We start from the raw sequence: 24,081 nt of genomic DNA, 5'->3' as shown, positions 1-24,081 counted from the left end.
AGTACAGTGGCATAAATCCCAGGAATCCGAGGTGTGCAATGCAGTCTTCAGCATAAAAGCATTTTATTTGCGCTCTGTACTTGTAAATCTTTGGTAAATAATTAACAGACAGCATAAGCATGTAACAGAACTGAGTCACAGGTGTTGGCGAAGGAAAACTGCTATAAATGAATATGTCATGGTAATAAGCCGCCTGTTCACCTGTTGGGTGCTGTAGAAATTAATTAAACAATTTAGTTTTCATAAATTAACCCCTGACACCCAGAACCTTACTAGAAAGCACAGCCATATTCCTTCTCTGTTATTTATGACCATAACTCTTTCTCCTTTCACAGCTTGGGCAGTCTTTACATGAAGAAACCGTGAACCGCCCCAGACCCCTCTTGCTGGGGAGAGCCCCAGGGCCACGCAAAAGCCTGTTCTCCCCTCCAGCGGAGGGAAGGGGAGGTGGAAGCGAGGAGCCTTGCCCCAGCATCTCACCAGCAGCTGCCGGAGTCGCTGGCTGCAGCAGCGAGAAAGGATTTCCCTAGTATGAACACCTGAACGTGGCAGACAAGGAGACCCCCTCGTTCCACATCTCTTCAATTTCTCCCTCCTTCCTGCCGCTCCGCGTGTTCCGCTGTTTCTGCAAACGCAGCCCAGGAGATTTACTTTTTTCTTTCCTATGTGTAGCAGGAAGGCAGAGGAGCAGAAAATCCTCCTGCCAGGCGTCACACTGCAAAGGACCCAGCTCTTCAATCAGAGCTGTCCGCACTCCTTAAAACACCGGAGACGTTCGGCATCACAACATTTCAGGCACAAACACACAACTGCTTGAAGAGCAACAGGCAGAAGCCTGCTAAAACGATGAGGAAAGGGGAAAGGATGAGTCCTCGGAGAAAAGCAGATGACTAAAAAGTTATTCAATCCAAAGCAGTGCACCAAGGAAAGTAAATTGTCAGTGTCTCACGGTTGTTCGCTGTGTGTCCCTCACAAAACACGCAGATCCTGGCTCGTCTGCAGCTCTGCCTGGAAACAAGACCCAAAAAGGCCCTTTTCTGACAACTTCAAAATGTTTAAGCTCATTTTACCATGTTTGTTTTGGTTTTGAATACAGTAATATACAAGCAATGAATTCTTGATTTTTTTTTTTTTTCCCCCCAAAGTGCAGCTCCCATAAGCTTAAAAGTAAATGGAAGTGCTTAGCTTCCTGGGGTATGTAACTGGAACATTTTTCTAGCACCTAATAAAACATTGTTTGGTTGATACTAACCATTAAAATATGTGTTTCAAGTCATGTAATGTTCCCTGTGAAATTTGCCTTTTTGCTCCATGAAAAAAAGGGCACTGAAAGGAATCCTGCAGCCATAAGGATCTCACTTATTTCATGGAAGTATCATTTTAAAAGCCTCACAACATGATCAAAGCACTGTTGAGAACAGATGTTCCAGGCTTTACAAATTCCAGCATAAGTATTTTTATGACATTTATCACTGCTAAATTCTTTCAGCCAATTTTTTTTTCCCCTGCAAGAAGCGTGCAGGCACTTTCCTCCTCGAGGAAGACGTGTTCACACATGGCCTCGGCTCCAGCCACGGACCCTCTCCCCCCATCACCCCTCCCCATCCATCCCGAAGGAGAGCCGGGCAGTTTCCCCAGCGGCTGTGGTGGCAGCCAGCCCCGCAGAGCTGGGCACGGTGCTCCCCACTTCACGTGGGGACTTCGATGGAGGACATGTGTCCCTGTAGTGCTCAGACTCTGGTTCTCAGCTGACCATTCATACAGACCCTCTCCCAGAAACCTCATTGCTCCACTACCTTGACACCAGACTACAGCCTCCAAAGCCCTCCATAGGATTTCTTATTGACCAAGGCAGACACCATCACCATCCCTAAAGACCACACCAGACCACCACTGCCATGACAAGCCCTGAGCCACTTCACCCAACCTTGAAGCTAACCCTGCTTTGAGCCAAGGGCTGCACGAGAGACCTGCAAGGTCCTTTCTACCTAAACTATTGGAGAACTATAGATCTCAGGTAGGAGTCACACAGAAATGCCCTCAAACACATCAACACCCCAAGAAAGCTCCTTCCCTGGTCCCCCAGCTCCTCCTACAGATGTGGGAACCTTCTGCCTGTGCACAGAACCTAGGAGGGTGCTTCCCTGGCTGTAGTAGAACACACTCACCACTACCTAGCTAAAAGACTAAATGCAAGCAGGAGATGCTCAGGTAGCTAATGTGTTGGATGCTACTAAAGCCAGATGAGCAGAGCCAGAAGGAGTAATAATAGTGGGGACCTGCAGGACTGTGCAGGAACCTGCTTGTTCTTGGGAGAGCAGCAACAAGTCCCCATTCCTGGAATCGACCACAGCGGCAGAGAGCGCATATTTCAACTGCAGTTCAAATCACAGCCAATTTTCCACTGAGAGTGAAGTTCCCAGGAAGTTTAGCTTTCCACAGTCGGTTTCTGTGTATTCATCATCAGCATCACCAAGCTCTCTGGTTGACAGAAAGTCTAAACACCGTGCAGTACTAGGCAGTTTCGTGAGAGTGAGCTGTGTACCAACACAATACTCGTGACTACCCAAGAATCTGAAACATACAGTTTTTCTCTGAAGAATAACATGGGTTTTTGTACCCCAAAAAAACCAGGATCTGAAACAACCAGCTCCTTTCAAATTTCACATATTCGCAGAAGAGGGTGTTTGTGAAGAGGACCCCACAAGCACATCACTTCTCTATATGTGCCCAGTTTAGTTTCACCTGATTCCATACACACCCTTCCCAATTCCTACAACATGCTTGCACATCCTGTTTCACTATGAACACGAGCTTCTGCCCTGGGGCAGCACTGCCTTCACTTCTCCTCACGGGGTGAGCTTAGATAGCAGTCAAAATGGGATCAAAAAAACCAGACAAGTTTACCCCTCTTTTGCTCATCCAGGCTGTCAGCCCCATCTAGGTACTGCCAGGGCTGCAGCAGCTCTTCACCATGGGCATTGGGTACCACCAAAATGGCAGAGTGACAGGTCCACCATGAGTCATCCATCAAGAAGATGGGAGAGCAACCTCCGAAAAAGCAGCACGTGGCAGATGAGGTCCCACAGAACAAGGAAAGATGAGAGGAGAGACACCCCAAGTTCCAGTGATGGGGAAGAGAATAGGGATGCTGGAGGTGAGCACAGGTCTGAGGAACAACAAGGACAACTGAGGGTGACAATCTGACGAACTCAAGCAGAAGCTGAAGGGTGTTGGAGAAGCAAAGTGAAGGAGTTGGAGGTCTGAAAAAAGCCCCCACCAGCAAAAGAATCGGAAGCAATCACAGCAACAGTCTTCCTCTTGCCAAAATGCTTGAGCTTTTCTTGATGGAACTCTTAGTCTGAGGACTTCCTGTGTTGTTTAAAACTCATTTACTTCTTCATTTATAAGGTACAACTTTGTATTTTAAATGCACATAAAATTTGCCCTCAAAATGCCTTTTGCTGAAAATTAAAATACACACATGATATCTTGCCATGCTGGCAACAGGGACTTTCTGCGTGTATGCGCACACACGCATGTATGTGCACAAGCAGGTGCATGCGCACAAACACACGTGCATTCACGTCTACGCTACAGCTTTTCTGGAAAAGGACTGTTCCCCAAAGCGTCCTCAAAGGGAGAACAGAAACAGGGGGAGCGCGCAGTGCTGTCACACAGCCACAGCGTGCTCCTCCGCTCCAATCTCAGAGACAACCGGCACGGACGTCGAAGTCCCGTCTTCCTGCAGGTCCTGTCCGGTCCTTCCCCTCGTCCACGGGTGCATCATCCCCGCAGCACACGGCCGCGTTGCCTCCCCAGCCACCGCTGGGGCACGAGGCCAAGCCACCCGTGCCCTTGCACTGCTCCAACGACAGCGCCGTCGGTTACGGAGGGGGAGGATGGTGCCTTCAGAGCCTGGGACGCAGCGAGGGAGTCTTAAAAGGGCACTCAAGACGGCATCGGGACTTACCGAAATTGTTCTGCTGAGTTATTAACGTCACAACCCCGCTCGAGACCCGAGTTTGTTTTGTTATCTCGTCTTCCCACCCCAAGCGAATTCGCTGAGCGATTTTAAGAAACAGAAAAAGGCTGTGACCAATTTTCAGGCCTTCTGATTTAGCCACTAAAAAAGAAAAAAGATCCTACAATGTTTCCCTCTTGTTTTTCTAAATAAAAATAATCTATAGCCCTAACTTGATAATAAATATGCTCAAAAGCTGTCCTTAAGTAAAAGCTTTTGATAACAAATTGCCTGTGCTAACTGCTATTTTACTGTTGAATTTTTTATTGTTGCTTAAGCACCGCAATTATGCTAATAAGCCTGAGAGGATGGTACACTAAAGCATTGAATGTGACAGATATAATACTCAATAAAATGTTAATCTTACCTGAAAATTGGAATCAAACAGCCTTATTAGTATTTATGGATATGGCATCTCCAACATGTTTCTTAAGAGGAATATATCTATGCAATAGATATTTCTAAATATACCTTCCTATTTCTTATGCCTCCCTACTATTTAATTCAAGGTGGCTATTACCCCTGCTGCTAATTGCCAGTCCCTTTTGGAATAAGAAAAAAGAGTGTCGGTGTCTGGGCCGTGCAAAACTCCTGCATATTGAAGGGCTTTTCCCCTTGACACCTTGAGGATGGCAGCTACCCATGGTGATGGGGAGACCTCTCCCCAGCTCATGGCAGGGCCACCAGGCTTGGTAGGGTGCAGCAGCACACAACGAAGGCACTGCCCTGCCACCCTCAGTCATCTATTTTTCCCATATCTCTACTTTTACGTGCAAGGCAGGTAAATCTAACAAAGCCTTAAGTTACTTACAGGCACTGGAGAAATGGCTTTTGAAGATGGGACTAATTTACTTATTTTATTTTTACACTTTTCAGCTGATGCTGACAAGGAACCAGACCCATCTGTTTCGCTGCAAGTTATGGCGTTGAAGAGTTGGACCCCGAGCCGCTGGGCTGTCACAGGGGATCTGTCACTGAGGTGCCACATGACTTTTCACAAGTTGCATTGCATTTTGCACCGTTATTTCACTAAGCAGTCCCAGTCCGCTTTCTTAATTGATAGCATAATTTTTTCAGGGAACAAGCTGCCTTTCACCACGTATAGCTTTTTTTTTTGGCCAAACCTGTGGGTCTCAGACCCAACCTTGGGGCTCCACTGTCATGCACTTTCCTGTGGGTAAAGCCAGTGCTCGTCAACACCTTCACTTTCTCATCTATGAAAGGAGGAAAAAATAACCTCAGAAGAGCCACATGCTCCTGACAAACTATATTTACATCCACAACCAGGCTCTACAGAGAGACCATTTCAACACAACGGACTGGTGTGGTTTTCAAACACTGCAGGTTAATGCTTAAATAGCAGCTGCTGGCTCCCAGCTTCATTCCTTATGCTGCTCTCGCCCACAGAAGTCAATTCTGCTGACAGGACAGCAGAAACATCGATCATCAGCATTATACTTTCTGATAGACAAGCAAGATTCTTGCCGCTGGACGCTGCAAGCCTCCTTGGTAGCAAACATTAGGTAGGAGACCTCTAGGCATTGTTTCAACCAATAGTCACAGTGGGGAAAACCCAACCAGCTGCCCACCAAAATCTGGGATTCCCAAAGCTTTCAAAGATCACAACGAGCAACCCACAGGGCGCAGCTCGCAACACACCAGGATGCGCTAGGACTTTCTTAAGCAATGCTTGCAATGCATGCTGGCTTGCACTTAGAGCGCAAGGATAGAAACAGGACTGCTTTGCAGGACACAGAGCTTAGAGCAGCTCCATAAAATGTCATTTACAGCTGTAAGCAAGGAATGCAGTATTAGGGAGAGAAGAAAAAAAAAAAGAAAAGAAAAGACTTTTCAGTTGCAAAATCAAAGAAAACTACTAATTGACTGAGCTTGCACCTCAGAGAGCCGGGAGATGCACCCAGGGCTCCTCTGCCCCAAGTTAGCCCCAGCACAAGATGCCAGACGCCAAACCTTCAGGCACAGCCAGCAAGTTAACCAGGCACATAGCTGCAATGTGCTGCGGGACCATAAGGCAACCACTCCCATAAAGGTGGCAGGACTCATCTCTGCCATGTTAAGTGAGTCTTGTCATTATTTTCAACCCTGCAGGGAAATCTAAATTGAACTTTGTCATATTGTTTTCTTTTGCTAAGCAGCAACACTTGAATGTTAACTCTGGTCCTGACAGGCATATTTATGGAGTATTCTTTGCAAATAATCTTACCCTGACCAGTCCGAAAGGTCAGAATCATAAAAAATAATAACAACAATAAAAAAGCACAAGGCTGGAAAACCATCACTGCCATGGGCACAACCCCTCAACTATTAACCGTCCTTGCAATAAGGTGAACTGCAAGGTCTTGGATTTATTTGACTGATTGAGATCAAAAGATCAGGGGGCACACAGTAAATCGTATCTTTCCATGAATGCACTTTGCTTTCAAGATTTAAGTAGATAGTTGCAGGAATTGAAAAGCTCAAGAGGAAAAAAAAAAAAAGTAGAAAAAAAACCACGTACAAAGGTGACTTCAGAAAGGCATCCCCTTATTTCTTTCTTGACACCATCTGCATTTCTTAGAGCTATTTGGAAGTTTCTTCCATGTTCCCGTACCCCTGGGACACAACAGCTTATCTCTGCTAAGCAGAAGATGATAACAAACAGTAAGACACTAGTGTAACTCCAGGGAAGACACCAGTATTTGCTGACATTAAGTATAAAAGGTAAATATTAGGGAAACCCATGAATCCCAAACAAAGTCCAACAGGAGGTTGAAGAATTTCCCACTGAATTTCAGGTGCCCTATCTCACTGTCCTTCTTAATTGGACCAAGGAAGATGAAGCACCCGAACCTTGTTCCTCTCATGATGATGGCTCAGAGGCTGCCTATGCCCAGGCTATGTTTGTTGTCTGCAGCTCCCAGGGGAGCAAAGGAGAAGCAAGGGAACTAAATGAGCAGCCATCTTCAGGACATAATTTCAAGACCCACCGGGTGACCCAGCATTTTTAAACACAGAAAAAGCCTGCTGCGTTCTCTGTCAAGACAGGACAAAGAAACACAAAGGAGAACAGGAACAGAAGAACAAGAAAAGAAAAATTAAACTCTCCTCCATTTCATCAGCCCCTGGAAACAGAAAGAAAAAGTAATCATTTGGTTCCTCTCTCTGTGTTCCACATGATATTTGTATTTTGCTCAGTATACCTGTATCTGTAGCATTGTGTTCTCATGTCACAATAAAATAGATGAGATTACCCACCTGAGAGAAGAGAAAAGCCCTTACATGGATCACAGAAGAGACCCAAACTCCCAGGAACTTGCTACAAAGGAACCAGAATTGATACAACCTCCTGTTTTTATCACAAGTTTACATTACATGCCAACAACAGAGGATTAAACTCCTTTTCCATGAGCTTACACTTCCCTCCAGAACATCATCATCATTCAGGTAACAAAGCCACTGAGCACCACAGTTAATTGCTGTTGCATCAAAGCTCATAATCAGACCAGGCAGCTCCTTCTGCACAGATACACTGGGCTTTGCTTTTACCTTATGAGTTTTGAATAAGGTTGTCAAGATAAGAATTTCACATACTCCCATTTCTAACCATCATTGGGTTAGAAGGACTCTCCAGAAGTCATCTAGTCCATTTCTCCACGACACGGAAGGATCAGTTCTCCTAAAAGCACATCTGCTAGAGCTTTTCTAACTTGTTCTTAAACCTTTCCAAAGACTGAAACTGCCTAAGCTCCTCGGGCAATCCACTCCAGCACTCAGCTATTCTTAATGCAGGAGATCATTTACTAATGCCTCATCTAAATTTCTTTTGCTGCAACTTAAGCTCATAATTTGTCTTATTTACAGTAGGCAGTTTTACAGTTTATTCCCTCTCTCCATGACAAGTTCACTATTTCCAAAATTTACAAGCTGAGGCACCACTGTGGCTTGCCCTCTCTTTGCCATTCTGCTTCTGCTCAAAGCACGTTCTTAATCTTGTGCCTCTGTATGTGTATTTCTTTTCTTACCCCGAGAGAACAGGCAGCTGGGATATCACAAGGCTGTTTCAAGAGAAGACGCTCACATCCAAAGGCTGATGCATTCAAGCACACCCAGTTATAATGTACTCTGAAACAAGAAAAAGAAAAGATTTGTCTTTAGGATGGTAGGCAGAGGGTCCAGTAGTACAGAAAACCCGGCAACTCTGAAGTGTAATTTCTTCCACCCCATTATTTAACATTCAAACAGATCTTCAAAAGCAACATCAATGGCTGTAGATACATCATGCAGCACCACTCAAACTTGGCCACATTTTCTCTGACAACCACCATAAGGGTTTGATAAATCTGTGTTCTAGGAAACAAAGTGCTCACTGACTTTGCAGAAAGTTCTGCCAAGCTATAAGCAATACCCAGCACGCATAAAAATCAGATGGCTCTGACTCCAAAGCTTTATTCACTATGAAGAGGACAAATCTTAATGTTGCCTCCAGTGACTTTATTTACAGCATCACTGAAACCAACAGAGGCAAGACTTCTAGTCTATTCCAAGACTTGAGTATGTGTAATTATGGGATAGACCCAGAGGAGAAAAGTCAGGTCTGATGAAAGATTGACTAACTTTTGTGTTCACAACATAGCACTTACCTCCTGATCTTCAGGATGTCCTATCTAGCAAAAAGAAATCTTTCTCCTGAAACCAAAGGTTTGGTGACAACGAGGAAAGAATAAAGAAAGGATTTACGTGAGCAGTGTTTGGAAACACAGGGGAGAGCTCTGAATAACAAAAATGTCCCAAATCTCATGAGAGAGAACAAGCAACAAGGAAGAACAGCAATAATGCATTTGTCATCCTACTTTTGGAGGCTTTCAGAAAAACAGAGCTAGATGGTAGCAGACAATTTGCCACAACAGCATCTTTCACCAGTAGATCACCTTCTGCACCCCATCTCATCTAAATTCCTGTCTCCCTGCAGCAGGGGCTGCTGCTAGCCCCAAAGGATCAAGTGGCTTTATAACAAATACGCCTTTTCAGAGGGCTGAAGCCAAGAAACACTCAATTTGCCACCTGCTGTGAAAACAAGATGCCTGTTGCACATCTAAGGATGTGCCAATGCAAGAACTCAGCGTCTTCTCTCTTGCATGCACTATCCATCTGACTACCCCTTTTGCTACTGCACTTTGTCCATCTCCAAGTTTCCACTTGGGATTTTTTTTTTCCTTTGCAATCCTTCTCAGCTGCCCCAGGCTTTTGCTTTCCCTGATCATTGCCACTTCTACCAATGCCAACACTTCCAGCCAGCCCAACTGCTGTCAGCACAGGAAGGTGACATGCTCCTATTTAGCACAGATTTGATAACAAAAGTGCCGTTTCCAAGGCTAAAGAGGAATACCTGCACCAATAACGACCCTACAGCAGTACACAATAGGTAAGGAGACGAGACTGAGCAATAAATGCCTGTTACCGAAGCTGAAGAACTCAAAGTAGTCTCAAAATGTATGATGGCCAACTACTAAAAGAGTTTAAATGCATGCTGATCTTTAAGGGTGAAAGTAGCTCCAAGGACTTCAGCAAGATCGTCTACAGCATCAGACACGTTACCTCCCGAAATACTAGTGAGATAAGGATGTTTAGCAATGGATAGAGATACGAGGAGTGCTTCCACCAAGAAAATACACCCATTTCTATAGTTGAATTATGACAGCTGTTGAAAACCATGGAGTAGCATTGAATGGCAGCCCAGGACAAGGAGCCAAGACGACTACCACATGCAACTGAAACTGCCAAGGGATTAAGTTAGGTCAAATGTAATTACACAAACTGGAACCCGGCCAGGGTACTGGCTGGTTTAAGAAAATTAAAAGAGGTGTTCAAAAGTTTCAGAGATGGAGTCCTCCTCCTGTTAATTATTTGGTGAGTCAGTCACTGAAGTCTCAGTACTCTGGGAGGCTGTCTGAAAAAGGGGAAAAAATGAGGCATAAACTTGAAAGGCATTAGAAGCGATTAGCAAAAGCCTTTGTTCTCCATGGCAATCCTTGCTGCACTAGTGCGCGAAAGCCTTTCATGTTCATGCTGAAAAGTGGCCTTAGTTCTTTTGATACTTCTGGGAGGAAGCATTTAAATTTACAAATATCCCACTGTCAGAAGTTACAGACAACAGTCGAGGAACTAGATCGGACCTAGCTTTTAACCCAGCTCCCAGGCAGGCAGTGCTCCTGCTGAAGGGAGGAATGCAAACAAGGACACATGGAACTCACTGAGACCTGGAGCAACATCTACTCTACTTGCTACTGGAGCATGAAAGCCAGGTCATGTGGAAAAGGAGGTTGCAACCATGTGGGACAGTGGCCTCCTCACCTTCATTCAGTTTTCAGAAGGTGAGGAGCATGCAAGGCAGGCAATGGTAAAGAGACCAGAAAGGATGCTTCGTGGTCTGGCAGCTGAGCGTCACTTTGAAAGATTGGATCCTGTTTATGCCTCTGCCATAAACCTCCTGAACGATAAGAGGAAAGTCACATATATCAAATTTTTCCCAGATATTTATTGCTGTGCCTTTTCTGGCAAACTAGAGACACAGAAAGACCATGTCCAGAAGAGACAAAAACTAGCAGTCATGGATTGAGATTCTCTGTTCAATCTCTAGTTGAGACTTGTACTATAACCATGTACAGTGCTACAAAACATGAAGTATCCTGAAAAAACCAGGCCTTGTAAGTCTCAGTTTTGGCACCTGAAAGTAGAAGCCTCTGCTATCTCTACATCTGGAAATCATCATCAAAGATACACTCATTACTGTCTTTGAAGCAGTTGGATGCAACAGTAAAAGCAGTACGGAATTGAAGATTAACCTTTTTGGGTAGCTTAATCAGTGAAATATTCAGATGATGCACATTAAATAAACCAATTTTTTTACTGATGGGAAAAAAATAGAAAGATTAAATAACTAACTTCTCAGCAAGTACCATACACCAGGCACGTTGAGTGACATGGTTTCCTCTCGAAGCAACAGCAGGTGAACACACAACCGAAGCCTCTGCCATATTGATTTCATGCACTTTTTTTTTTCCTTTTTCAGAAAACAAGCCAGGAAAAGGCAGACATTTCACAGCACAGATTGGTGCAATTTGTGCTAATGGCCTAAGCATAGATGCAAGCAGCAGCTCGCTTCTCTTCATGCGGAACAGTCAATGGGGACAAGTTCTGGTGGGATGACTGCTGCCACAGCACACCTTGCCCCAGCCCAGCAACACCTCCTCCAACAGCTTTGTAATGAGCAGGGCAAGAACTACGAGCACAGGAGAAAGTCTGCGCTGTCTTGCAATGGTGTGGAAAAACGAGGGGCAAGCAACCATGGAAAAAGGTTGCAGTCTCTGCTGACCACGCGCAAGCTGTCGCTCCTCCAAAACGTAGTCAAATGCTTTTCCAGGTAGCAAAAGCACAAATGCCCTAAATCCCTTATCCCTGGCACTCCTCTAACAAGGCAAGTCACTTCCTTGGAGTCCTCAGGCACCACAAAGACAGCAAGGCCACAGATTCCTTTTATAAATAAGAGCAAAACAGTACTGTAGTTCTTCCCATTCTTCCCAAACGCCTTCCAACCAGACTCTTCCGAAGCAGTTCCACTGCTTTAGCTGGAAAGACCCGCAAAAAGAGGTTTTGACAGAAGCAGAGACCTAGCATGGGAAACCAGAGCCACACTGGTACAAGTCACAGAAGATTGTAAGCAGCAGTATTATAATGCTTTCTGAGTTTAAAATATTCAGCAAGGTCAACATGGAGCACGTAGTTATCGCTGGGCTTGTATATGCCCCAGGCTATACGCACCGACAGCATTATGCCCAAGGCAGCCTCACCCACGCTGGGTCTCTGCAGCAGAGCCACCAGCAGCTCCCAGCCCTAAACACCCTAATTAGCAAAAGGTGGAGAGCACACTTAACAACTTAACAACAGTGTCACTGCCCTGAACGGCGGCATGCCTCATCCATTCTCCTGGAGTGGGGATGAAAAGCCGGGCAGTGCATCACTGTTGCAAGGAGCGCTCGCCCCACTCCTCGATGCAGAGCCACGTGCGGGCACCGTTGCACGTAAGGGGAAAGCACAGGACTGATGCTACGCAGACCACAAAGAATATATTTTTCAGCATGACTGCACACACCAGGCCAACCCACACAGCAGAGGCTGGGGAGAACAGGGGAGCCTGAAGGGTTTCGTGCCAAAGAGGGACCTGCTGCTGAGAACAGAAGGTGGCCAAGGTGGCTGGAGCGTGCAGGGGGACGTCTCCTGGCACGGCAGTGGTGATTAACCAATACTGATAATGGCCTCTAGTATCTGAAACAAAGCACAAGAAAATGGCATGGAAAGGACTAATGTCAAGCAGTAATAAAGATGGAGTCCGGGCTGTTGCTCAAATAAGAAATTTTTTTTGCCTAGGTTACTTGTTGTTAAAAAAAAAAAGTTTCTGCATGCAGGGACATCCTGTTCGCTGTATTAAATTAAAGGGATGATTCAAGAGGGAACAGCTTTTGGTAAGCAGGGGGGGGAAATCAATTTCAGGTTGCTATGGACAACTGGGCTGTCTCCTGTAAAACTAAATTGGATTCAGCTCTACAAACCTGAACGCTAAACATTCTCTGAAATACAACACACACACACACTCTCTAAATAAATAAATACAATAAAATATTCTTGTGTCATCTCCCAGCTTTTTTTTGCTGAACTAAGGACGTGCTCAAACCTGCTAATTACTGCAAAATACAGGACTGGAGTTTTGGCTCAGCAGTGGCTTTCTGACTGCCAGTTCAACGCCGGCCGCTGCCTTACAGTGGAAAAGATATTTCATGGCAGGGTGGCAAAACGAACCAGAGCAGCACACCCAGACTCACCTCACTCGGGCCCTTTCATGTGCTCTGGGCTTGCAGCAGGTTCTAAAACAATGTTCTGCTGATCCAGGCTCCTGCAGAGTTTAGCTAGCAAGGGCCAGAGAAAGCTCAGCCTGGGGCTTTCCAGCATGTCCTGGCCGATACTGGATGGAGGCAGTTTAACCTGCCCGTGGTCTTTGAATGGCCTGAATAGAACCAAGACCCTCCACTTGAGCAGTTGGACCCGTGGTTACAGCAGCTGGGTAGGGACCTCGCATGGAGGGACCACTGGGGACAACACAGCGGCCATGGTCCAACGGCTGCCCTCTCCCCGTACCCTGTGCTGGAATCATTTCAAACAGGTTTTAAGCACCATCCCCACTCCCTGCAGCACGTAAGGATGCGTGGGCACAGGGCTGCATCACCTCCATGCCTGCGGGATGTTCTCCTCCAGCACACCTTCCGTCAGCAGTCCAGAGCAAGGCACTGAGACCCCCCTGCAAACCACAGATCCCCCCCCAGTCCTCACGCCCCCCCGAGGGAGGAGGGCAGGGAGTGATGGCAGCCCTGGCAGCCTCACCACCCCTCTGTGCCAGGCACGTTAATCCCTGCGGAGCCCAGGCAAACTGGGAGCTTGGTAGAGACGTTTAAGAAAGCAGAGGCACAATTTGGCAAAGATCAGAGCCACCAGCCAGGAGCTGCATCAAGGCTTCTCGTGGGTTGGAAGGAAGAGCATGAAATCGAGGGGGGGACGGAGCTGATGCCCCATGAAATAAGGGAATCGGGCAAGGGACAGCTGTGCAAGCACCCACTGTGGCACGGCCTCCGCAACGATGCCAGGCTGGAACCACACAGCTACTTATGTTCCTATAGTCACATTTTGCTCAGCGCCAGCCATGTCGCATCCTTCTGCATCACGGATGGTCCCAGGGGACGGACACCAGGCCAGCACGGCAGCCCGCTGAGAAAACAAAGGGGAAGAGCTAGACGCCAAACTCCAAACCCCTGGTCAGAGAGGCTGGAGCAGAGGAGATGAGGCATCCAATTCCGTACCCTTCCCCAATAGCTGTTAAGCAATCAAATAAATCCATCCAGATCAATCTCTTCATCAAGACAACAGGAAACATTCCCATCCCACGATACTATAAGTCTTAATTTTATGGCGAAGTTGATGTTTTTCCAATGAAACGTACCATTAAAATATAAGATTTTATTAGCAAAATCAATGATGTGTGCAGAGACAGTCCCTCATGGCTTTTAAAAAAAAAATCTATGAATAATTATAAAACTAATAGCAATAGAGAACATTGTGCAATTATTACAGCTGTTTTACAGGATTCTCTAATAATGCCCCTACTTCTGGTAAGACACCTTAAGGCAGTACCACAAACAAAAATAAAGAAACAGAAGCACAACATTCCGCTGCACTTAGAGGGTACAAACATGCTGCCTGCTTTGTGTTTATTGAATTACCTTTTTTTTTTCCTCCGAGCAAGAAGATAACATTCTGGAAACAAAAACACCACAACATTTACAGAAATATTTACCACTCGCCAAGTCTCTTTCTCCTTCCCCACCAGTTCCAGTGTTTTGTTGCATTAGAAAAGCAACTGGGGGAGATTTACTCCCATTTAAACCTAGCAGAAATGTATACAAGGGAGAGAGACTGTGACCTTTCAGCACCCACAAAACTCATGATGGTCCTTAATCATGCACATAGGTCAGGTATCTGCAGCATCCAAAAACCCTCTGCAAGCATTATACCCACTGGGGACACAGGAGTGGAGTCCTGACACCCATTTCTCCCACCAGGCTCACTGCTTTCCCATGATGAGCAGCCACAATGCCCAACCCACAGCCAGGGCTTTGTGGCCACCTGAGCACAGCTGCCCTCCAACATTTCATCCAGCATCAGCTGTGGAGCTGGGGTGGTTGGGACAGTTGGATCTCCTCATCTTCAGAAGGAAGCCAGATGTGCACAGGAACCCAACTGCAAGTCCAGCACCCCAAGCACTCACTATCCTCACCTCCCACAGGATGCTATGAGCTTACCCATGCCTCCCAGCTTGCCAGTCTTCTGTTCTCAGCCGGTAGCCATCATCTACATCAATACCATCAAAAAGAGCTCAGTCAAAACATCAAGGCACCCCAAATCCAATGCTCAGCAGGCCCACTGTCTAGCTTCTCGGGGAGCTCTGGCTAACACGCAAGGAGCATCATTAAGTCCCATTTATTGCAAAGGGCTCAAGAATGCGCTTTGTGAAGCGGTGCCAAAAAACAGCACCTGCCAGTTCTACCCCAAATGTTTTCCCTAGCACCCATAACTATCTATTCACGAGAGCCTATGGTCCACTCAGAGGAAAAAAAAATAAAGTCTCTACTCCACCTGGCTTTAAACAACCTCCGGATGCGTGTGGAGATGGATGAGGAAAGAGTAACAAGAATACTCAACAGATGTTTTCATTAGCATAAATTTGCCATTCACTTCTCTTTCTTCTACCATCAAACTCCCCTATTATCCTCGCTGGATAATTTACAGTGCTTGTTGCAATGTATGGTCTCTGAGAACAGAGACAGCATACACTTGGTAACGTAGAAGTTCAAAAAGCTGAGCCACGCATGACCTGCAAGCAGATTGTTGCTATTTCCTTGCACGTATAAAAGGGCTTTGCCTTCATGCAATGCTGGAACTTGTCACCATGAAACACCCTCTTATTACAACATGGCCCAGAGAAGCTACTATTTTGGGTTCCAATAACGTGCTTGGTTTTACAGGAAAGCAAGAAGGCGAGTAACATGGAACGACCCAGCTGTCAAGTAGAGAAACAGATGGGATCCTCACAAAACTACACAGATTGCCTTAGTCAAGTGCTGTCACAGCCCATCCTTGAGATGGGAAAGCACGGTGCAGGAGCTAGATGAAAGGAGCTTGTGAAATTAAGTAGCATCATTACCTCCACAAGGCCTGCAAAGAGACAATAGAGAATTGCTTTCCAGGCACTCTGATCCCAAGGCAATAAAACATGACTCAAAGTTGTTAGGCTGTTTTTTTCCCCTACTAGAAATGCCTTTTGGCTGAGCGACAAGTGCCTAATTCTCCCACCTTTTTGGCCCCCATGAAACACAAAGAGCATCCACCGAAAGACGCACCGGGAAGCACAGGTCACATCGGTGGTCTTGGAGAAGTTCTCCCTTCAGAAGTGAGTGCACACAAGGCTGGCTGGAGGTGTCCCCGCCAGCATGGCCCCAGGTGCTGGCAGGCAGGCAGGCCGCCCATACGCAGGCAGTGCTGTGATTCACTCCGCCGTGGCTTCCAGTCCACAACGTGGCTTCCAAACGATCGAGGAAACCACAACACCTGCCGTGGCGGTTCAGCTCCCACGGCGTTGAAGGAGATGCCTTTGCACACCAGGAGTCAGTGGCAAATCAGGAGAGGTGACGGACCAGCCTGACCTTCCTCCTTCAAACTCTCGAGAGGATGCTAAACGCAAGCTAACAAACCAGTGCTTCGGAAACTCGGGCACGCTTGGAGATATCAGGGCGCACATCTAATAAATACAGGGCCTGTGCTTTGTACCTACAGTCCGAGCTTGGATTAGAGCAGCCCCTGAGCGCAGCCAGCCATTCGTGCCCATAGTTATTCAAGCAACGAAGGCTGCACGCAGAGGGAGGGCTGGAGCCAGATTATGAATGAAGCACCAGGATTGATTCCCTTATCTACCCTCTGCCTCCCACTAACTGGAAGATGCTATTCAGGGAAAATATAATTTAAAGGCGGAGGCTAATGATGAATCAGATTGATTTTTAGGACAAGAAAATAGATGTAATTGCAGTCTACCTGCTTGCAGCTTGCCAAGTCATAGTGAGTTTCAGGACAACCTGGCCTCATCTCCCCCTCCTCATCCCAGCCCCTTTCCCTCCTCTGTCCCCCACCAAAGAAAGAAAAAACCCTCACAGGAAAGAAATTCCTTTACACAAGACAATTAAGTGTTGCCTGGGGCCAGCTCAATGCTGGCTTCCCTCTCCCTGCTAAACAGTACAGAGCCTGAATTAATAAACATGCAGAAGGTCCACTTTCTGGGGAAAAGCAAATTCTGAGCTTGCAGCTGGGAGGAATGCATCGTATGTCTGGTATTCACACTGCGCCTTCTTTTCCTCTTCCTTTTTTTGGCCGTATAAGGAGCTAAGCACAGCAGGCCAGGCCGGGGAGCGCAACGCTGCGTGCTTAGCACCATCAGACTTCCAACTTTGTTTGTCTTTACTGGAAATCCAATCAATCCATCTAGGAAAAAGGCTAGTGCATGCACCGCAGAGTGTCGGGCTCAGACATCACACTCCTGAAATGCAGAATAAAAGGAGAAGCAAGCTGAGCTAGACCAGCCCAGCAAGTGCTCCTGCAGAGATGCATGCACATGTACACATGCACAGGCTATAATTTTCTTAATTACACTGGAGGGAAGGGGGGTGCTAACTTAAGACTATTGCAGCTACAGTCCAAAAGGGTTATTTCCCAGGTTAGCAGCACTCAAGTCATACCTCTGCAGGAAATAAAAGGCAACCTGGCCTTCAGTGCGTGCACCTGGGGCCAAAAGCATTACATACCCTCGGCCACAGAGAAATACGTCCTCTCTAACAGACCCAGATTATAAACAGAAGCGTGGGACTGCACTTTAGAGATGCAAATCGCTGGGAATTTTTCCTTAAGTCCTGACAATCTCTAAATTCAAGTCTATTGCAGCAATTTCAGCAATAGACTGGGATTATAGTATCCCCGATGCAATTACAATATTACATGCTAAAAAATAGAACCTTTTTGCCATTGCTGCTTCTTCTGTAAACAAGACTATTCCAGTGGGCACCCAGGACTTTGAAGGTCCCTTCAAAAGGAGAAGAGAAAGACACGCTCCTCTGCCAAAGGCAGGAAATCCTGGATCACAAATACCCAGGAAGAATCTGCATCAACTCCCCTTTCTCAGCCCTGTTTGGCATTGGAAGAGCCGCTCTCATTTCATCCCGCAGGAGAGTGGTGACAGCTGCAGGGATGGGGAGACAAACACGGGATCGATCACCACCAGAGCACGGCAAACAGCCCCAGGAAAGAAGTAAGCCCGCAGACACACTGCCAAGGTCCAGACTGTCTCCAGTTCAGTCCTGGCTTTTCCTCCCATGCAGAAGACCTGAAAAGATCTGCAAAACCATCTATGCTGTGCCTTACCCTCAGCTACATTAGAGCACCGTGCTTCTGTCTGTCTTCCTCAGCCAGGCATTGGGGTCCCATATGAGGCCACAATAGAGCTGGCCAGGAAGAAGATGAGGAACCTTAAAGAAATCAGCAACTTGGCCCACTTACCAAAGGGTGTTGCCTTCAACCCAGGCTGGCTCTCGATGCCTTGAAGGATGATGCAAATCCTCCATAAAAGGCAGGTTCGCAGTCTCCTGTCCCAGATACCACCTCATTCCAGCGTCCAAAATATAAAGATTAAACCTGCTGCCTCAGGATTAAGTTAATCTTACTCCCAATTTTATTTTGTTCTTTTGCCAGTAGTCGTTAGCACTGAAATAATTCTTCACACACACAGAAGCATCCAGTCTGCCTTTGGATCTTAAGTCATCAGCCTCAAGAGCCTCCTCTAGCAACAAGCCCCATGCTCTGAATTACAGGTTGGGTGACAGAGCTGTTTGGTTTTTTGGGGTGTTTTTTTTACCAGCTTCAAGATTCTCTGCTTTCAGCTTTGACTGACCACTGTATGTGTCTGTGTATTGAGACAAGGAGAACAGACACACCAAAACTGCCTCCCCACTTACAGACATCTCTCCGTGCTTCAAAGAGGATGATCCCAATGCTTTCAGTACCTCTGCAAACACATTTAGAGGGCAGGGCGCTGCCTGGGCAGAAGCGGGACATTCCCCATCAGCACTATGCTACCTTCCCTCTGTGGAGACTGACATGTGCTGCCCTGTTGGATGACAATGCCAACCATCAGAGCCCCTCACGCTTGGCCCCAGGACCACAGCAGCGGGCAGCAGCTCATGAGCAACGCGAACCCGCCCAACCGCCCTGTCCTGTCCTCCCTCCTCTGCCAAGCACGTCAAGTCCCATCCCCTCCCCAGCACCAGCACCTTCAGGGCTGCGGTTCCCCATTGCCACCCTCTCCTTGGAGGTCCTGTCCCACCTCCTGCAGCTGCCTGCTCCCAACCCTCCACCTGCACGGAGTTGCCTGCACCAGGGAATGGGAAGGACAGTGGCCAGAAACTTCTTCATGACACCCAAATACAGTCTTCAACCTTCACCTGTTGTATTCATATGGAGTCAGGGATGCTCTGAAGCACCCAGTGAAGTGACTTGGATGAAGACACAGCTGAAACTCAACTGGGGGAGGGGAAGATTTCTAGCCTCATTAATAACAGCCTGAAATTAAAAGCAGAGCTTATAGTACAGCTGCAATTCCAGCTACCCTGCTGCTTGTGTTAACAGTGTGGCTTTATTATGGTCAGGGATAAAAAACAGCTTCAACAATTAAAGGAGGGAAAAAAGAAAAAAAAAACCAAAACAAACAAAAAAACGACCAAAAGAACCACCACCAAAAATCAGTAAAATAAAAAAATTCCTGTGGGTTGGAATGATTAGCAAAAAAAGTTGTGTGCCGTGAGGAGCAAGAGTGAATGCTTCCTTCCGCCCTGCCAACAGGCCCACACATGCCCACTGCCAAGTGTATTTGTCCCCTACCCACGGGAAGCCACCCAGTGCCCTGTGGCTCAGACCAGCCACCGGTCCCCCACAGGATGTCACCTCCTGCCCCAGAGTAGGTTCTCTGCAACCACCCTGCTCCAAGTAGACGGCTTGGAAACCTTCCTCACTCCCGCTGCCTAAATGCTACAGCATTAAGGAAAAAAAAGAAAAGAAAAAGTCTTGCAAGAAATGACTAATATGCCTGGAACTTCTCAGGAGGCACCAGTCCTCGACGAGCAGCCAGAGGCGGAGGGGCAAGAGGTGGGGAGGGTCAGTGGACCCATGCAGCCACTCTCAAGAGCCAAGCAGAAGCCTGCCCATGTTTCTCGGAGGTGAGCTGGTTGCCCAATGGTTCCTGAAAAGGCAATCGCCCTGCGTGCCCCAACACCTGCCCACAGCAGCCTGGTCACCAGCTGGAATGAGAAGCCAGTGGGAAGCCGCAGTTTGTCATGTCTCAATACAATAGTTGTTGCCTTTGAGGGCTTGGTCAATAATGCTGAGATTTGAACCTACTTTCTCCTCTTTATAGAAATGAAAAGCAATAAATTAATGAGAAAGAGGAAAACTATCTCCCTTATCCTCTTTCCCCCACTTCCTGATACAGAACATGCCCCTCTTTCTTTTCAAGCACTGGCAGCTCACCAAGAAGGCCAAATCTCTGCAGCTGAATCAGGTTTGTCAATCCAGGCACAGGTTTGGCAATCAGCTGGGCTGCAAGCCCAGCCCTTCCCAAGGGGAGAGACCCCCCAGACCTCCACAGGAACAGCTACAGGGACCAGAGGCTATGCACAGACCTCAAAAGCCCTGGGAAGCAGTTTGCACAACTCTTGTGCGAGCAGGAGGGAAAATAAAAATAAATTAAAAACAACGAATCACCTCTGCGCATGTACATGAGCCAACAAACAGAATGGGAGCAGGCAAAATAGACATTCAAAGCTGTTTCTCCAGGTCTCCAAGGATTAGTGATTCTTCACACCCCAATATCCTGAGGAGGGGCAGCCCCCAGCCAGGCAGGGGGGCCGCGAGGAGCAGCCCACCCTGATGCTTGTACAGGACTTCTCCCCATCTCAGTATGCACAGCATACTCCCCTCCAGTTTTGGGGGGCACAGAGGCAGAAAGTCCATATTCGGCAAGGAAGAGATGATCTTTCACTCATTGTTTTTACCGTCAGTGCCATGAAAATTGCCATGGTTTGAAGCTTGGCACCTTTCATCTCCATCAAGATGGGATAAAAACTAAAGGTGATGTTTCCAGGGAAATCACTTATGTTCACTGCAAAGCTACTAAGGACCACAAGACCCTAAGGGCCAAAAATATCGCACGTGAGGTTCACACTTGCTTTTTCTCAATGGTGTTTCTCCTCTCTGCCCTCACAGGTTTGTAGCCCAGCTGCTCAAAAGCTTTGGAGTTTGGGATTTCTTTTACTTCTTTTGTTTCACTGTTGCTTTTGCCCTTGAACAACAAAAGAAAGCGAGCACAGCCACAGCACTGTGGGAAGGCAAAAGTTTCCTCTCAGCCAAACACGGCCACTCTACAGCTCCTCCACCACTGCAAAAAGCTTGGCCTTCAAAATCAACCCAAACCTGGCCCATCAACCAAAGACACCTTCTTTGCGCTATGTGGATATAAACCCAAGGACCAGAGGACATCCGCAGAGATATGCTCTGGGCAACAAATTCTGGCAGCTACCACAGAGCTGCAATGCTCCAGAGCCAACCTCCTGACACATTGGTGGTCATCTGCACCCAAGACAACAGACCCAGATTCCTTCAGTGTTTCCCATGGGGACACAGAGGACAAATTTGGTCCTCGTGGCTGCAGCACCCCAACAGTAAAAGCAACACTGGGAGCACCCGACAGATCTGAGCTCCGTTCTTCCTCTGGGACGGATGCAGAATCGTTTTCCTTAAGGGATCAAAGCTCCCTTAACAGGGATGTCACTATAAGTTGACAGAAAAAGTTTTTGCCATTTTTGGAGACAGAACAGTGGATTCAGGTAAATTCCTGCTGCTGTAATGAAGGACAACGATGCCTGACCCAAATGAAGACGACCGTCATTATATGACAATGCATGTGTCTAGACAGCTGCTCTCAAAAGCCTGCCAAAAACATTTTACACTGTTCATTTTCATAAGCTCAGAACTCCAAGCCAGGCTGTGCAAACCCTTTATAATTCCCTTCACTGTAGGGCTACAAAGAGCTTCAACAGAATGGTACTTGAAGCCGTGTCTGCAAAAATATCACAGCTAAGGTGGCAAGTCCCCAGCAACCACACAGCTGTCTGCACCATGTCCAGGGCTGGTTTGATAGCATAAGAAAACGAAAACCTCCTTTCTTTTTCCCAGCAGAAGTCTCCAGTATTTCGAAAACATTTAAATTAAAACTAAGAAACCCCACAATACACTTTCTTTCTCAGACACCAGAGCACTTTCTAAATACCAAGGTGACTGCAACCAAAAGTCACCATGGCTTAACAAATTTGGGCAATGTGACTTCTCGGTGGTTTCAGCTAAAGGGCTTTGCCTCACTTTTGCAGCAGGCTGGGAGCACAAACAGTCACCGCAACTCAGCCAACATTCAGCTGTGATAACGAACCAGCTCCCTGCAGCCTCGCAGCACCACGAAGGGAAGCATTATCCCACTTTGCAGACAGAAGAAATGGAAGCTCAAAAACAACAAACCACAAAAAAAACAAACCTCCCCCCCCAAAAAAAAAATCAAAAAAACCAAACCCACCCCAGAAAGCAAAAAAAAAAAAAAAAAAAGCAACCAACCAATCCAACCCAAGAGGTGAAGTTTGGAACTGCACTACCCCATCACACTCACTCCTGGATGGAAAAGAACAGGGTGCTTGAAGGATGTGGGAAGGTGGATGCACTAGGTACAGCTTGGCAGGACATAAATGGGCTGGGCCTTAGGGAAAGCATGTGGGACCAGGAGAAGCCAAGCAAGTGCCAGCCAACAAGGAAGATGCTGTGGCCCTAAGGCACGTGGCAAAAAAGAGCAAAAAATTGGATGATTCAGATCCTGTCCTTACAAATAGATGCTACAGTATTTATCCTACATAGGCCAACTGCACTGAGAAAGATTCCCCCTCTCATCCCAGAATTTGTGACCCTCTACATCACTGCTTTTTTGGTGTAAGTCCATTCCTGCACAAGCAGATGGGCATGAACACTATGGCTGGTGTCGAGCCAGGATGCTCCTTCTCTTAGAAATCTGTGCTTGCAGCTCCAGTAGAAGAATCCCTATAGGCTCAGACACCCCAAATGGCCAAAATTAGGCAAGTGCTGAACACTGTCTTCCCTTAGAGACTTTACCAACAAACATCTGAGTGAAATCACGATGGGCCACGTGCATATACTCCTCCAAAACTGTATTCGGTTCAAACCCACTCCTCCCTCATCTCCTCTGACATAAGCCCATGTTTCTCCATTAATAGTTGAGGTGCTGCTGACACCCTGAGCAGGAGGGTGTTCCTTTTTCAGAGCTGATCCCCTTCCAGAGCTTCCAAGTTGCAGTGAAATAACCAGCTGCAGCTCAGGGTGGAAATCAACACTGGGACCAGTAGCTACAATAGCTCTAGAATTTCCTTTAGAGTGTTACTGGAATTTATCGGGTTAAACATGCTAACGTATCGAACCCACCAAGGACTTAAACTTTGTACCTATACAATGCAAGAACACGCTCATTACAAATGTCATAACACACCTACAATAAACTATCACTGCATTTCCAGAGAAGGAAATCTAGACACCTATAGCAGCAGTGGGTTGTCAGAGAGATGAAGTACTACAGTCAAGGAAAGAACTCAGGTTTGCCCCATTTTCCAGCCTATCACAGACACATGCTCCCAAGAACCCAAGCCTTTCTTCATTAATTGAGGAACCGACCAACCTTCTGGGGTGACACCTCAAGCTTTGGTTTTTGTTCACATTTTAGCATGTGCAAGCCACGAGGAGCTAAGGGCACCTGTGAGCTGCTGCTTCTCAGAGAGACCAGACACTCCTAACAACAGGTCTCAGTAGTTCAAAGCTGGCACCTTCCAGTTTCTGCCAACCTCCTTGGTTCCCAAAAGATAGTCTATGGTCCTCCTCTGAGACTGACAAGTCCACTTTTGCACTAGTCCTCTGACAAAAACAAATGGATGTTTGACGCAAAGAAACATGCATCAGTACAGCTAGGAGATGTCAGCATTGTGCAAACGAGCCTTCAGCACCACATCATTTGTGGAGATGAAAGCCCTGAGATCCTGTCCTCCTCTTGTTAAAGTACCATTTGTATCAGTGGGACTGACAATGGTTTTTAAACATTAGCTGAGAACTTTCCTCAGAAAAGGGGGTCATCCAGGCACCTTCACAGGAGCAAACCTCCTCCTTAGGGTGACTTGAAGGTGGAAGGTTTTGCTTGGGCCAACACTGGAGAGAGGACTCGATCAGAAAAGCACCCAACTTCACTGTTGGTCTTGGCAAGG

The 24,081-nt window shown here is 46.8% G+C and overlaps 1 protein-coding gene across 3 annotated transcripts in view; it reads right to left on the bottom strand.

The window, feature by feature from the left end:
* Positions 1–24,081, bottom strand: part of LPP (LIM domain containing preferred translocation partner in lipoma) — a 314,060-nt gene that overhangs the window by 256,973 nt on the left and 33,006 nt on the right. For all 3 annotated transcript variants that reach the window (XM_010573061.1, XM_010573063.1, XM_010573064.1), the window contains one exon: positions 8,047–8,146. The gene's annotated coding sequence lies outside the window, so the exon portion shown is untranslated. The remainder of the gene's footprint in view (positions 1–8,046; positions 8,147–24,081) is intronic.

This window comes from Haliaeetus leucocephalus, unplaced genomic scaffold (genome assembly GCF_000737465.1).
Source record: "Haliaeetus leucocephalus isolate CR32 unplaced genomic scaffold, Haliaeetus_leucocephalus-4.0 Scaffold362, whole genome shotgun sequence".
In the NCBI taxonomy this organism is placed as follows: domain Eukaryota; kingdom Metazoa; phylum Chordata; class Aves; order Accipitriformes; family Accipitridae; genus Haliaeetus; species Haliaeetus leucocephalus.
This window is presented reverse-complemented; position numbering and strand designations above follow the sequence as displayed.